This window comes from Triticum urartu, chromosome 5A (assembly GCF_056163025.1).
Source record: "Triticum urartu cultivar PI428250 chromosome 5A, HENAU_Tu73, whole genome shotgun sequence".
In the NCBI taxonomy this organism is placed as follows: Eukaryota; Viridiplantae; Streptophyta; class Magnoliopsida; order Poales; family Poaceae; genus Triticum; species Triticum urartu.
The window spans coordinates 263,688,527-263,703,381 of record NC_141877.1 but is presented as its reverse complement, the minus strand read 5'-3'; the positions used below and the strand labels follow the sequence as shown (position 1 = coordinate 263,703,381).

The following is a 14,855-nucleotide window of genomic DNA, read 5'->3' as shown; positions in this document are numbered from 1 at the left end:
ACTTTCCTGGGTCATGTCCGGCCTCGTAAGATCAACAAGTCGCAGCCCTACCTAGGCACAATAGAAAGGTCAGGCACAATAGAGAGGTCAGCACGTCGGTCTAAATCCTATGCGCGCAGGGGTCTAGGCCCATCTCCCATTGCACACCTGCATGTTGCGAGGGCGGCCGGTGAGCAGACCTAGCAACCTCCATTACAAAGGAAGATGTGTTACGCGGTCCAACCCGGCGCGCGTTGCTCAGTCGCTGATGTCAAGAAGGCTTCGGCTGATACCACGACATCGAGTGCCCATAATTGTTCCTGCGTAGTTGGTTAGTGCGTATAGTCCAGTGGCCAGACTCGGATCAAATACCAAGATCTCGTTAAGCATGTTAATTGAAGTATCCGCGGACGCCGACCAGGGCCAGGCCCACCTCTCACCTAGGTGGTCTCAACCTGCCCTGCCGCTTCGCCACAAAGATCCACCCAGAGGGCCGTCGGGACAAAGGTCATTTCAGCCCCCAATCCGTGAATCACTTGCGGGTACTCAACGAGCCGACCTAACTTTAGTCACCACATGTATCATGTATTAAGTATATAATTATATACCCGTGATCACCTCCCGAGTGATCACGGCCAGATAGTATAGCATGGCAGACGGACAAGAATGTAGGGCCACAGATGATAAACTAGCATCCTGTACTAAGCATTTAGGATTGCAGGTAAGGTATCAACAACTGTAGCAACAATGACAGGTTATGCAACAGAATAGGATTAACCGAAAATAGTATCATGCTACACTACTCTAATACAAGCAGTAGAGGGAAGGAATAGGCGATATCTAGTGATCAAGGGGGGCTTGCCTGGTTGCTCTGGAAAAAAGGGTTCGTCGTCGATGTAGTCGATCATAGGGGTACTGATAGCGGTCTCGGGGTCTACCGGAAAGAAGTAACGGAGGGGCACACAACAAAATAACAGAGCAATCAAAGCATCACAAAGCATAACATGGCAATACGCGGTGCTAGAGGTGACCTAACGCTGTACTAGGTGATACCCGCCAAGGGGGGAAACATCCGGGAAAGTATCCCCGGTGTTTGGCATTTCCGGATAAACGAACCGGAGGGGGTCGGTTCCATGTTCACTATGATAAGGATGGGTGGCAGACGAACGGACTGCGTATTCGGATTCATCGCATTTTTCTGAGCAACTTCCATGTATAAAGTATTTTCATCCGAGTTATGATTTATTTTATATTAATTTTTAAATTTTTAAATGATTTTCTAATTTCTAGATTTCAATTAATTCATAATTAAATTAATATTTAAATGTTATGGGTACATGGGAAGTGTACCCAGCCATATGCAACATAGGCTCACAGAGGGCCCAGTTGACTGGGTCAACTGCCCAGTCAACAGAGACTGACTAGTGGGCCAGGGCCAAGTCAGCAGCCCAGTAAATAGTCAATAGTTTGACTGTTGACTGGTCAAAACTGACCAGTGGGCCCCACTGGTCAGTGAGAGAGTTTAATAACAGGTTTTATTTATTTTTAATTTAATCTAATTAGCTAGCGGGCCAGATGCGTCGGTTACTATTAACTTAACAGTTTATCTAAGCCTTTTTAACTAGTGGTGGGGCCTGCATGTCATTGGGGTTAGGTGCTGGGTTAGTGGGGCTAATTAACTGGGGGGTAATTAGCTTAGTGCTAATTAGGCCGCGACAGTGGCTATCGCCGGCGCTAATCGGTGCGACGGAGGGGGCTCCGGCCGGCCGATTCCGGCGACAAGAGAAGGCGCGAGCGGGCGCGTTGGGGAGTGGTCGGCGCCACGAATGGGATGGTAGCTGCGGGGTGACCGGCGGTCCATCGGACCGGTGTTAGTGGCGACAGGAGCGGCGGGATGGCGGCGAGCCGTAGCGAGGCCACGGCGGGCTCGCGGCAACGGGCGCGGGCAGCAGGCATCAGCTACGAGCGGCGACGAACGGGACACGGCCACGCGAGGCGCGGGCGCGGTTGGGAGTGGCGAGCATGAGCGGAGGCGCAGGCAACAGTGCAGCAGCAACAGACAGCGGCAGCGGCAGTTAGCAAGGAGCAGCGGCGACGTAGCAGTAGTAGCAAGTCATGCGAGCTAGTAGCAGCAGGAGCAAGCGGGCCAGGGCGCGCGGGTGGCTGCAGGGGCTACGGGCGAAGGTGGTCAGGTGCGTGGGCTGCCAGGCAGGGATGCGCGGGATCGATGGCCGGGACCTCGTCCGACGGTGACGGAGCTATGGGAACGAGCGGGAGGCACTCTAAGGGGCCGCATCCGATGGGGAAGAGGAATAAAAAGGGAGTGGAGGCTCACAGCCAGCGGTTGGTGAAGCCGGAGGGGGTCGATGGAGAACGAATCGACGGGGAGCAGAGGCGATGGCTGATGGAGGGGATCATGGCTTGCGTCACCGATGCAGCGTCTCGGTCCAATCCAGCAGGCATAGACGATGTGGCCGATGATGACGGAGCTCCCAAGGGTGATCTCAGGTGAGGACGAGCTCGGTGGCCATGTGGAGGAGGTCATCCATGGCAGCGGCTGCTCAGGCATGCGTGCGGAAGAAGAAGGTGAGCGGGGAAAGGGGATCTAGGGCGCTAGGCTTCCTCCAGGGCGTCGAGGAGATGCTAAGTAGTCATCCAGGGGCGATGTGGCATCAGCATGGCGTTCATCCAACGGCGGCATCAGCCGCGGGTGCGTGCGATGCTGACACGGCGATGAGGAAGATGACGACTGCAATGGTGGGTTGGGCCTCATACAGTGTGCGTTGGGCCGCGGTGCACTGTGGCACTTGGCTGAGTGGCACAGTAGGTGTTTGGCGTTTTCTTTTTTTGTTTGTTCTTTTCTGTTTCTTTTATTTTGTCTTTATTTTAGTTTTATAAAATATAGAATTGATTTCTAAATTAGTATTACCATTTAACTCAGTGCCACAAAAAGTTTTACTCCAAAATAAAACATTTTATAAGTTACAAAAAGGCATTTAATTAATTATTATAGCCATTGTTTTAATTAGTACAATGCATTTAATTATTCAATAACTTCACCATTATTACTTATGAGTTACTTGTCACATCTAGAACATTTTATTTTTAATATTTGAAAACTTTTATTGTTTGACTTGATTTTGAATTTGAATTTCGAACTAGATTTGAATCAACGTGAGATTCACAACAGTAACAGTGGTTACATGGCATCATTAGTAGAGGATTACTGTAGCTTAATTATCCAGGCATCACATCTTCTCTTTCACGTTCCTATTTTCTGGCCGAAAACTGTTTCGTATATTCCCGAAGATCCATAACTCCAATTGCACTAAGATTTTAACATGACTTTTTTCCGGATATAAGCTTCCTTGCGCCCGAAGTAGAGATCCAACCGACATACGAGGTGAGCACAACCCACTTGGGCGCGCCTAGCCCTTGGGGTGCGCCCTGGTGTCTTTTGGGGGTTCTGGTCCCTCGTTTGTGTTGATTCTAAGTCCCAAAAATCACATGTGTTCCAAAATAATTCTCCATAATTTTTTATCGCGTTTGGACTTTGTTTCATATGGGTATTCTACGAAACAAAAAACATGCAACAAATAGGAACTGGCACTAGGCACTGGATCAATAGGTTAGTCCAATAAATCATATAAAAATGTTGTCAAAAGTATGTGAAAGTTGTATAATATTGGCATGAAACAATAAAAAATTATAGATAAGACGGAGACGTATCAGTGTCTCGAACAACTATCAAATCTCAGGCCTTGATGGATTTCATCAATGACTGGACTGAACTACAAGTCCCTGAGGAGAAGTCGAACAATACGTATTGGACGATACACTTCGATGGTTCCAGGTAATTGGAAGGCTCGGGGGCTGGAGTGATCATATCTTCCCCATGAGGTGATAAATTTTGTTATGTTTTGAGGCTCATGTTTCCCCGTGCTAACAATGCAGCTGAGTATGAGGCTCTGCTTCCTGGGCTCTGTATGGCTAAGGAAATGAACCTCAGCCGTGCATTCGCACGGGGCCGTTACAATTATGACAATGCTAATATTCACAGAACAAACATGTAGCAAACATAACTTTGCATATGAACTTAAATTTTCCTTCTCTTATTATCTAAGAGAATACCTAAAATAATTGCATAGCTAAAAATAATAGTATGCCTTAAGCCATTGAGATGATGGTTGAAAGCACACAAACATTTTATTAATTGACTAAAGGGTCATGAGAATGAGATAGGCGAAGGCAAAAATATATAGGGAGCAATCCGTGAAAGTCTTGGCAACATGCAGCACACACTTCAAATGTCGTCTAGAAACGACATACATGAACAATGTATTAAAAATAACATCAATCAATTTCGAAAAAAAAACCCAAGATTTTGGATCGGTAGCATTACAAAATATAATAGATTATAGATATAATAAGCAAGACTAATGTTGAATGGATACTTCTAATATCATGCGTAATTTACATAGAAGTGGGCTGATATAATTCTGTGTCAAAACAAAAGATAGCTACACTCCACAAGAATGCTTCATATGTCCGTACCCTTGTCACGCCGAGATCCTTCATGATATCATGTACTCCCTCCGTTCTTAAATATAAGTCTTTCTAAAGATCTCACTATGGACTACATACAGATGCATATAGACGTAGTTTAGAGTGTAGATTCACTCATTTTGCTCCGCATCTAGTCTTTTATTGGAATCTTTAGAAAGACTTATATTTAGGAATGGAGGGAGTATTAAGCAGCTGCAGTACGCTAAATTAGTACAAATAACAAATTTAAGAAAGGGTGTGAAAGAACACATGTGTCTATATACAAATAGGATTAGGTGATATTGTTACCATATCCATTAAATAGCCACTATAGTAGTTCGAATCTAGTACACTCAAGAAGTGTAGAAAATTGAAAGAAAATATGCAAGCCCTGATTAAATGTTAGTGAAACCGAATGGAGGATGGTAGCCATGGCCTACCTGATTGAACTTTACTCGGCCGGTTCTGTAAATGTTGTTATAAAGAAACTAAAAACGGCTTACATTTAATTCCTTGTCATAAAATCTGATAATAACCTCAAAAAAATAAAATTTGAAGATGATGTAAGGATGTAGATGTTCAATCCCCATGGCGGAACTAACTTAGAATTTGCACATAGTTCAAACAAAAAAACCTAAGTATGGGAGAAAAACCATGGACCAATAACCGAAATATGCTAAAAGATGTTGTAGTAAATTCATGAAACAGCTAACCTGTACACATCGAATATTAAATAGTAGACGAAGCATTAATCTCAATTATTTTGTGATTTATTTACTCTTGGTCTACCATATATTAAATGTCATCTGTGGTATTAGGAAATATATGTTCAAAACTTGATCATTTTATTACAGGAAAAATTCCTAATATTATGTATTGGGGAGCAAAATCATACTCACCGGCGTTGTGTAACTAAAAACCAAAAATAACTAAAATAGTTTTCTCCTGGTGCATGTCATATATTTGGCAATTTATGTACGTGGAAGATATATGTGTAACCACTGCCACATATGCCTTGTTTGTGTATCGTCGATCTTGAGAAATAATCCTGCAATTCTCTTTATTTGCCTGCAACACAATGATGGAAATACACATGTAGTTTTAAAATAAAAATTAAGCAGCACAAAAATCACCTTAATTATCGTCTCAATAGGTCATTGGTGAAAAGCAAAGCTGCAATAAAAATGAAAGGTTGTAAAGAATCGTGTCAGTTATCCATTTTTGTAAGCGACACCAGATTTTACTGATGCCATGTACATATAAATTTGTAATTATTACGTCTGTGCATGAAATTAACAATGATTAAAATATAATAATGTGAAACTTGTACTAAATCATGTCCCATGTTATTCAAACTTCACTGCTCAAAACACTGGTCTGATGATTATTTTTACACAGTAGCCTGCAACAGGTTCATCCCTGAAAGAAAGAAAACATTGTTAAAATGCATCAAATAAGTATTTCAAGATATATGTCCTATGGGATCATTCCTATTAGCAATGCTATTTGTTTCTTTCGGTAGGAAATAAGAGAAACGTAGCAAACTCATGAGTCCTGTCCAAGAGGTTAAAATCGGAAGGATTTATGTATAAAATAATACACAACAACTCGAGTATGCCTTGTTTAGAAATGTCACATCCATGGTATATAAAGACATTAGTTGGAGGGTCTTTACTCTTAACACCTTGGTCAGACTGCAGGCTTGGAAGGATAAATAATCATTGTTAACATGTGATCATATATAGTCTGGTAATTTGTCTCCACCACATTGTCCCAGTCACAATATTGGGCACACCCACCCGTGCACCTGCACGGGCTAGTAATAATATCATCATAAACAAACTCCAAATTTTTATCACACATGAATGCAATTGAAGAAATTTAAAAAATACACTTTGAGAATTGCCATGCTCATCAAATTGTATGCACTTCCTAAATGCTTCTGAATCAAATCAGTATTGGATTTTTTATTAAATTTGGCATGCTCTCAGCTCAGTTGAGAAGAGCTTGGTTAACAACACCAAAGTAAAGCAACATATGTTGTGTAGTAGCGAGGAGAAAATATGCTCATTAATAATTGAGTGTTTTGCATGGCCAGACCACCAAAGGGCAAAGAAACATTTTACAACGCAAATATACATTTCTTTCTTCATCAAGATTACAACCCCACAAAAGGGGATCATGAGCAATGCATCGGACTTTCTCGTTTATTGAGTAAATACAGGTGCTACCGATTATAAAACAACAAACTGGAAATAAGTAATTATTGATTTCCTTCACAATGCCGTAGCAAGGCCCTCTGCGGCTCGCCTCCATCTCCAGGGCGAGGTCACCGTCTGGCTTAGCTGCTCTGCCACCTCAACCATGTGAATAGTGATGTTGTTGAGAGCATGCCCCAATTGATTCTGATAACCATCTAAATTCCCCAACGCGAGGAAGAGACTACACCGAGCACAAAAGATAGTTGGAGAAATTCGTATTTGAATCAAAAGCCCAGTATAATATACTGATGCAACCTCATAGAGAAAATCCTAGTTGCACTGAATTTAGACATTTAGTCAAGAAACATCTCGAGGGTTGCATTAAACTTCAGACAATCATGTCACATAACTGGAAAATAGAAAGAAATGTGCATACGGGAACAGATATTACATAAGTAGGTGAGGCCAAAACAATTAGCTACTTATTTCCATGCTTAGTTGTGTTTTGTAATTAGGTACTAAACCAATATTTCGTTTTTCAGTTTTAAAACATCACACTTTTGTAACTAAAAACTAATCGATCAATTGAATATTGAGCAATATAAGTAAATGTACGTCTCTTTTTGATAGCTTATCACTGCAATTTATCCATAATTTATTTTTCTTGTAGAGAACAGAGTGGAAATTACAGTAAGTAAAATTACAGTAACTAAACCTTGACTTGCTTCTGTACCATTTTGATTAAGATCAAAACAAAACATCGTCAAATGTTCCGTAATAGAAAAAACAAATGTACACTTTTTAACTCAACATGTGCACTTCGTTAATATGTCATGAGTCCTTACGCTTCAGGCACATTAACCCGATGCACTATGTATGGACATGCACGGCCGAACCCATATGATCTTAGTTCAGATCTAAGAGGAGGTTAATGTGTGATATTTCACCAGTTTATACATTTTCCCTATTTCCTCAACAGCCATGGATGTATTAAGATTATCACAGAATCAACATTCCACTAATGACCAGTATAATACAATGTAGGTTGAATTACTAATGATCAGCATAATACAATGTAGGAAACATGGAATCCTAGCAATAGCTTGATTAGAGCAGTAAACAACATAGATTGACCCCAATAGCAGTGTTAATATGAAAATAAGGAAATTCGAGAGAGTAAAAGCTGGGTGGTAGGACCATCAGGAGTGGCTGCAAGTCACCATGACACCAAGCTCTAGTCTTCAGTCACAAAGCATACAACTCCAGCCAGAGCAGTTTTAAACCACGCTTCCTATCATTAGCAGAATATCTGTAAAAGAAAACTTTATTAATAACTGTACATCAATACCAGATTTACACATTGACTGATAGATTAGAAAACGTAGAGCAGACTCCCTTCTCCAATTCATCTTGAAATTAAGATATTAATACACAAAGATTGTCAATTTTGTAGTACCAATCACATGATACAATCGTACAATTACTGGTCCTTGAAAGCTATAGATAGATGATAATGCGGCAAGAGCTAGCTCTCAGCATCATTAATCTATGCTCTTTTTTCCATACACTATAGCTAAGATGATTTGCCCTTTCATATATCTATGTCGCTACAGTTTAACTGTTGTGTGTTGCGACATCCACCATGTTACCTGGTGTTATCAAGTCGAAACAAAATGTCATTTGGCATGGAACGAAGAATTTTCTGAGCATCATTCTCGATAGCAGATATACCATGACGCAAAAGAGACTCTAGAAAGGAGAACTAAACAATATCATTTATGTGCTATAAGAATTCAGGTATTCGTGTTTGAAGGACGACATCCAGGTATATGACTATCCATAAAAATGTATAGTTATCAGCAACCATCATTCCTAACCCTATTATTGCTTAATAGATCTCACCTATTTTTATCCAAAAAAAGCAACGATGGTTTCGTTTTGATGCTATTTACTTCTTATAATTTCTTGTACTGCAGGTATTTTTTTGCACAGCAAAAAATCATGAGTATCACTGTGAGACAGCCTAAGGCATCTCATATGTCAACCAATTATACAAATAAAAAAAGTGAGACATGATTGATACCTCAAGTTTGCTTCATGAAACGTTATTTTCAACTTCAAAAACGAATGTGCATCCTTTCATGTTTGACCTACAATTTTTCACCTGATTGAACTCACCACTCGTTTAGAATTTTCTAAATTTGGTCCTCAGTACTGAATAATGTTTAGAATTTTCATGTAAGAGAGATCTGTAAGAGAGATCTGAAAGAGAGATCTGAATAACGTTTCATTGTAAAATGCTTCACGCATATAAAATTAATGCTTGATACATTTTCTTATTCTGTGAATTGTGCCCAGTCCATGACTATAACTGAAACTAAAAGCCCAAAAACTTTTTAGGTGGCTCATAATAATACTAATGTATACAAGCTAGAAACTGAATCATGTTGAATGCTAAGTCATCAATACGGAATTATGTGTAGGTAAGAATAGAATATCTCGGACTGTTTTCTCTACCAGATAAGATGTCACAAATTTGTTGAGTATGTAAAAAAATAGTAGAATGGAGACCCTAAATTAATTGTTATCAACCATTGTATATATCAGCTGCCCATGAATCATGATTTCCCAGTGCATACTATATATGTTGACAGGGATCATTTTTCTGTTGTAATAGAAATTGATGGAAGATCTCGGAAATAGCAATGGACATATACTATTAGAGATATATTAAGCAATGCACTTGGCACAAATTCGGCTTGCAAAATTGCAGAAATAGCACTAACATTTTGGACAGGGTACTATTAGAGATATATTCTATGGGTAAATTTATGTAGTGCAGAAAATTCAGGATAGATACTTCCCTGCTGAGTTTTTTTACCTCAAACTTGGTAGCCTGGTTCAGCAAATTTGGCTCGGCGGCCTTGTTTCTCTGTACACATTACATCAAACATGGAAGGATCAAGATTGGAGCTGGGCAGGGGAAATAAAGGGACACTTTGCATTGGGGAACGTTGTACTGGAAGGAGTAATTTTGGATCAACGCCACCGGCTGAAGCTCCTATGATGTCTCGACCACCAACCATGCATGAGTGCCGCTCGAGGTAGGGGTGCTCCAGGCCTGCAGCTGTTCCGCGAGCTAGTGGCTCCGCACGCACCACATAGGAGCCGACACATGCACGACTCCGTCGTTCCTGCCGCCCTCGACGGTGAGAGGCGCGATGTGGCAATGCATAGGGTGCTGGATCTTCCAGCGGGCGACCAAGGTAGGATCTGGCAACGACGGCTACCGGTGCGACCAATTCGAGGTGAGGAAGAATGGTGGGAGAGCGGGCGATGGTGGAGGGCGTGGATCCAGTTGGGGCGGCTTCGTTTCGCATGCCGGCGACGTCCCGATGTCCCTGTGGAGGCAAGGCAGAGAGAGGTGAGAGAGGAGTAGGGAAGGACGGGAAAAAGGCAAGGCAGGAGGGCGGCTGCTGCTCGCTGGTGAGCTCGCCGGCACGCGACAGATGCTCCAGCGGCGCACCGGACACGGAGGAGTCGAGGTGGCGGCAAGGTTCGCGAGCTCTGGCGGCACGGCTGCTCGGGGCTGAAGAAAAGGCGACATGTTTTTTCCTTTTATTTTTATATGGAAGGAGACATAGATGAATAGATAGAGTTTCTTTGTCGTGAATGAAAGAGATAAAGATTGCTAATCGTGTTTTAGGTGGACTACTTTGGAGTTTTTTTTACGTGAATGAAAGAGATAAAAGATTGCTAATCGTGTTTTAGGTTTTGGAGCTTTTTTATCACAACGAAAGCAAAATTTTAATCGAATCTACACCGTAATAATCTGGACCCACCAGATTAACGACTCCTAATTACTGATTAACATGGTAATTTCTTGGGAGTCTGTAATTAGTATAGGTATAGATAGATAGATAGATAGGTAGATAGATATAGATGAACCTCAGCCGGGTCAGATGGTTGGGCTACTCAAACTTGGTCACTCAGCAGTTCTCTCGGACTTGGGATTCCAAGGACCCCCCTATCGGTGTCAAAACCGGCGGATCTCGGGTAGGGGGTCCCGAACTACGCGTCTAAGGCTGATGGTAATAGGAGGCGGGGGACACAATGTTTACCCAGGTTCGGGCCCTCTCGATGGAGATAATACCCTACTTCCTACTTGATTGATCTTGATGATATGAGTATTACAAGAGTTGATCTACCATGAGATCGTAGAGGCTAAACCCTAGAAGCTAGCCTATGATTATGATTGTTATTGTCCTACGGACTAAACCCTCTAGTTTATATAGACACTGGAGGGGGCTAGGGTTACATAGAGTCGGTTACAAGGGACGAGATCTACATATCTGAATTGCCAAGCTTGCCTTCCACGCAAAGGTGAGTCCCACCCGGACACGAGACGAAGTCTTCAATCTTGTATCTTCATAGTACAACAGTCCGGCCAAAGTATATAGTCTGGTTGTCCGAGGACCCCCTAATCCAGGACTCCCTCGGTAGCCCCTGAACCAGGCTTCAATGGCGATCAGTCCGGCGTGTAGATTGTCTTCGGCATTGCAAGACGGGTTCCTTCTCCGAATACTCCATAGAAGATTTTGAACACAAGGATCGTGTCCGGCTCTGCAAAATAAGTTCCACATACCACCGTAGAGAGTATATTATTCCACAAATCTAATCTGCTGACAACTTTTTTTAACGTGACGTCCTGCCGTGGCCCGGTCATTACGAACCATTTTTCCCTGCCTGCCACTGCACGTGTTGCGAGGCGGTTTTATTGGCATGTCTTGTCGAAGCAGAGATCGTGTTTCCCTTATCACGGGATTCTCATCAATACGGATATGGGTAACCCAACCGTGCCATCAATCGTGGCGCTTGGGGAATAAGCGATTTTATGGGGCAAGTAGGGAGGCGCACAGTTTCTACCGCCTTTATAAAGGGACAAGGATTCCTCTTTTTCACCCACGCCTTCTTCTTCCCCTGCCCATCCATTCTCGCGCACTCGAACTCCAGTGCCCAAGTTCTCATTTTCTCCGCAAAGCCATTCCAAACATGTCCGGAGCGGGTGGTAAGTGGATGGTCTCCTCCGTTACGGAGGAGAACATTACGAAGCTCCGGGAAGCCGGATACCTAGCCGCACACATCGCACACCGGCTCCTAGACGTGGGGCAGATCGTCCCTACTCCAGAACCCCATGAGAGGGTGGTATTCCTCACCCACTTCGTCCGTGGACTGGGATTTCCCCTCCACCCATTTGTCCGTGGGCTCATGTTCTACTACAGGCTGGACTTTCATGATCTGGCCCTCAATTTCATCCTCAACATCTCGGTGTTTATCGTCATGTGCGAGGCCTTCCTCTGCATCAAGCCCCACTTCGTCCTGTGGCTAAAGACCTTCAACATGAAACCGAAGGTGGTGGTAGGCCAGCAAGCGGAGTGCGGAGGTGCCATGGTGGGAAAAATGCCCAACGTCACCTAGCTCGAAGGCTCCTATGTGGAGACCGTGAAGGGGTGGCAATCGGGGTGGTTCTACATCACCGTGTCGCGCGACACCAACTAGGTGGCGGCCCCCGAATTTCGATCCGGCATCCCCACGCGGCTCACCTCCTGGAAAGAGAAGGGCCTATCCTGGGGTTCATCGGTAGAGCTGACCAGACTCCAGAACTGTGTCAAAAATATGATAAGAAAGAAAATCAAGCTTGTCAACGTGGTCCAGGTCATGCTCTTCCGCCAGATCCTTCCGTGTCAAAGACGGGCATTCAATATGTGGGAGTTCGACCCGGCCAAGCACCAGACGCTGCGAGAGCGTTTTGACACGACGCACAAAGACGTCTGGAAGGTGCTGTTCAAGGCCGCCGAGGTACCTCCTCCCCTTACCGAGGATCGCGGACTCAGCGCAAAGCGCCCCGCCAATCCGGTAAGCTCTTTATATCTCATAAGATATTCCTTTCCCCGGTATAATCATGTGAGGGATATGAGCCTCCACACCATTTTAACAGGACTGGGTAGGGACAGCGGAGCGGATCGATTGTCCAGCCCCATTGCCCGAAGATCCAGCAAGGGCTCTCTTAACGGAGATGCTGGTTCTAGCGCCCTATGAGGCGCCGGAGAAGAAGGCCACGGGGACCAGGAAAGGTCTCTGGCGCAAGGTTATATCGGACTCATCGTCCGAAAACACCGAGGCGCACTCCTCCCACGAAAACGAGGAGGAGGAAGAGGAAAGTTCTCTCCCCCCAACCGGGGAGGACAAGAAAAGGAAGGCCGCCCCATCTGGGGAGGCCAAAGGGTGCAATAAGGGAAGGACCCTCCTTTCGGACCACTCCACAACAGCCGCTTACAGCGATGAGGAGTGGTTGCCCAGGGACAAGCCCCCTGGCGAAGTCGTAAGTATCCGGATACTATAATAGTTCTGGTATGTTTTGTTTTATTGCTTCTTATCGTGTCAAACATGATCATGCAGTCCATCCAAAGCCCATATCGACGTATCTTCTTCGAATGAGTCTTTGGGCCAGTCGGTGATGAACAGCGATTCACTCCCGATAGCCACCTCCCCCCGGCCCACGGACGACATCGAGGTGTTGTCTCAAAGGCATCGGGCCGAGGCGACATCCCGGATGCCGGGCGCATGGGGGGTAAGACTCCCGTGGGGGGCCGCAGCAAGTTTGGCCCCCAGCCGGATACTGCGCCGGACCCTCCAGTGGTTCCGGATTCTATCAGGCGACCCCTCGCTAAGGGGGGTGAGCCGTCTGTGCCGATGGCCTTTGTCCATCCAGAGGCATCGGACAACTTGCTGGAAGCGCTTCGCGGAGCTTCCATTGACGAAGAGCACCGCACCATCATGAGTGCAGTGGTTGAGAAGGTTCGGTCCGCCAAAAGCGGATTGACCGAAGCCTGTGCCAGCCTCCTAACAGGCTTTGAGGTAAGTAATCAAGTTATGAGAAAATATCACAACATAGACAGTAGCCCCTGATGCTTTGTTTGGTGTTCGCAAAGAAAGGCCGAACAGAGGATCAAATAACAATCACAGGAGTCTAATCAGAATATGTCTATGTGAATAAGCAGGCTTCGCTGCTGGCTGCTGCTGCTCGTACTGTGGAGGTCTCCGGACTGAAGCGGGACCTTGAGCGGTCCGAGGAAGAGCTTGTCCTTACCAAGAGGCAGCTCGAAGAGAACAAAGGTAAGTGATACCCCGTCTGTATATTGATAAAGAAAAAAGTGGTTACTAAATCATAGGATCATCATGAATTTTGCTAGGGGTCACGACCGAAGTGGCGGCCCTGAAGAAGGCGATGTACGAGGCCAAAGATAGAGCGGCCCAGGAGCGCATCGAGCGCAAGAAGCAAGACGCCCGAGTCGGCGAGGTTCAACAAGAGCTCCAGGATTTCGTCAAAAAATACGAGTCCTTGGAGCGTGACTCTAAGACGCAAGGGTCCGAGCTTGCGAAGGCCCTCGAGAACGCATAAAATGCCAAGGCCGAAGCTCAAAAGGACCTCCAGGAGATTCAGACGGTCAAAAAGATAGCGGCGGGTAAGGCATTCATTATGCAAAGCAAGCATGTGAAGGAAACTTTCCTTTTACTTACCCGAATTCGGAGCTGTCCAGGAGCGTTCGCAGATCTACCCAGCAGCGTATTGGATGCCGCAGAGTTCTACCGGGCTGAGGAAGGGAGCTCGACAGAAAAGTTGTTCTGGTCTCAATATACTAGGACCGAACATCCGGTGCCCTTGAGCGACCAGCTGAAGCAACTGGTCGAGCTTCACAAGGTAGCCGAACTGGCCATGAAGGGTCTCATACTCTGGATGTGGCCTGGCGAGCCCCTGCCTGGCAGCTACTTCGGCCTGGTAAAGCGGCTTGTGAATGCCTGCCCACAGTTTGAAGTCATAAAGAGGTCCGTCTACATTGAAGGTGCACGCAAGGCCTTTGCCCGTGCGAAAGTGCACTGGGCGAAGATGGACGCCGAAAAGCTGGTGAAGGAGGGGCCACCGGAGAGCAAGGAGCATCGCCACCCTGAAAAGTATTATGACAGTGTCCTGAAGGGTGCCCGCCTTGTGGCGGAAGAATGTGCTAAGGATGTAATATTTGAATGAATGTACTCGTGTGATCCTGTAATATGAAAACGAGTTCATGTGCG

The 14,855-nt window shown here is 44.9% G+C and overlaps 1 long non-coding RNA gene across 1 annotated transcript; it reads right to left on the bottom strand.

Moving 5' to 3' along the window:
• Positions 1-6,591: 6,591 nt before the first annotated feature.
• Positions 6,592-10,337, bottom strand: LOC125508421 (uncharacterized). The gene is made up of 2 exons (XR_015604436.1): positions 10,252-10,337; positions 6,592-10,126 (listed from the first exon to the last, which is right to left on the bottom strand). It is a non-coding gene; the product is annotated as an uncharacterized LOC125508421 (long non-coding RNA).
• Between the last annotated feature and the right edge of the window lie 4,518 nt (positions 10,338-14,855).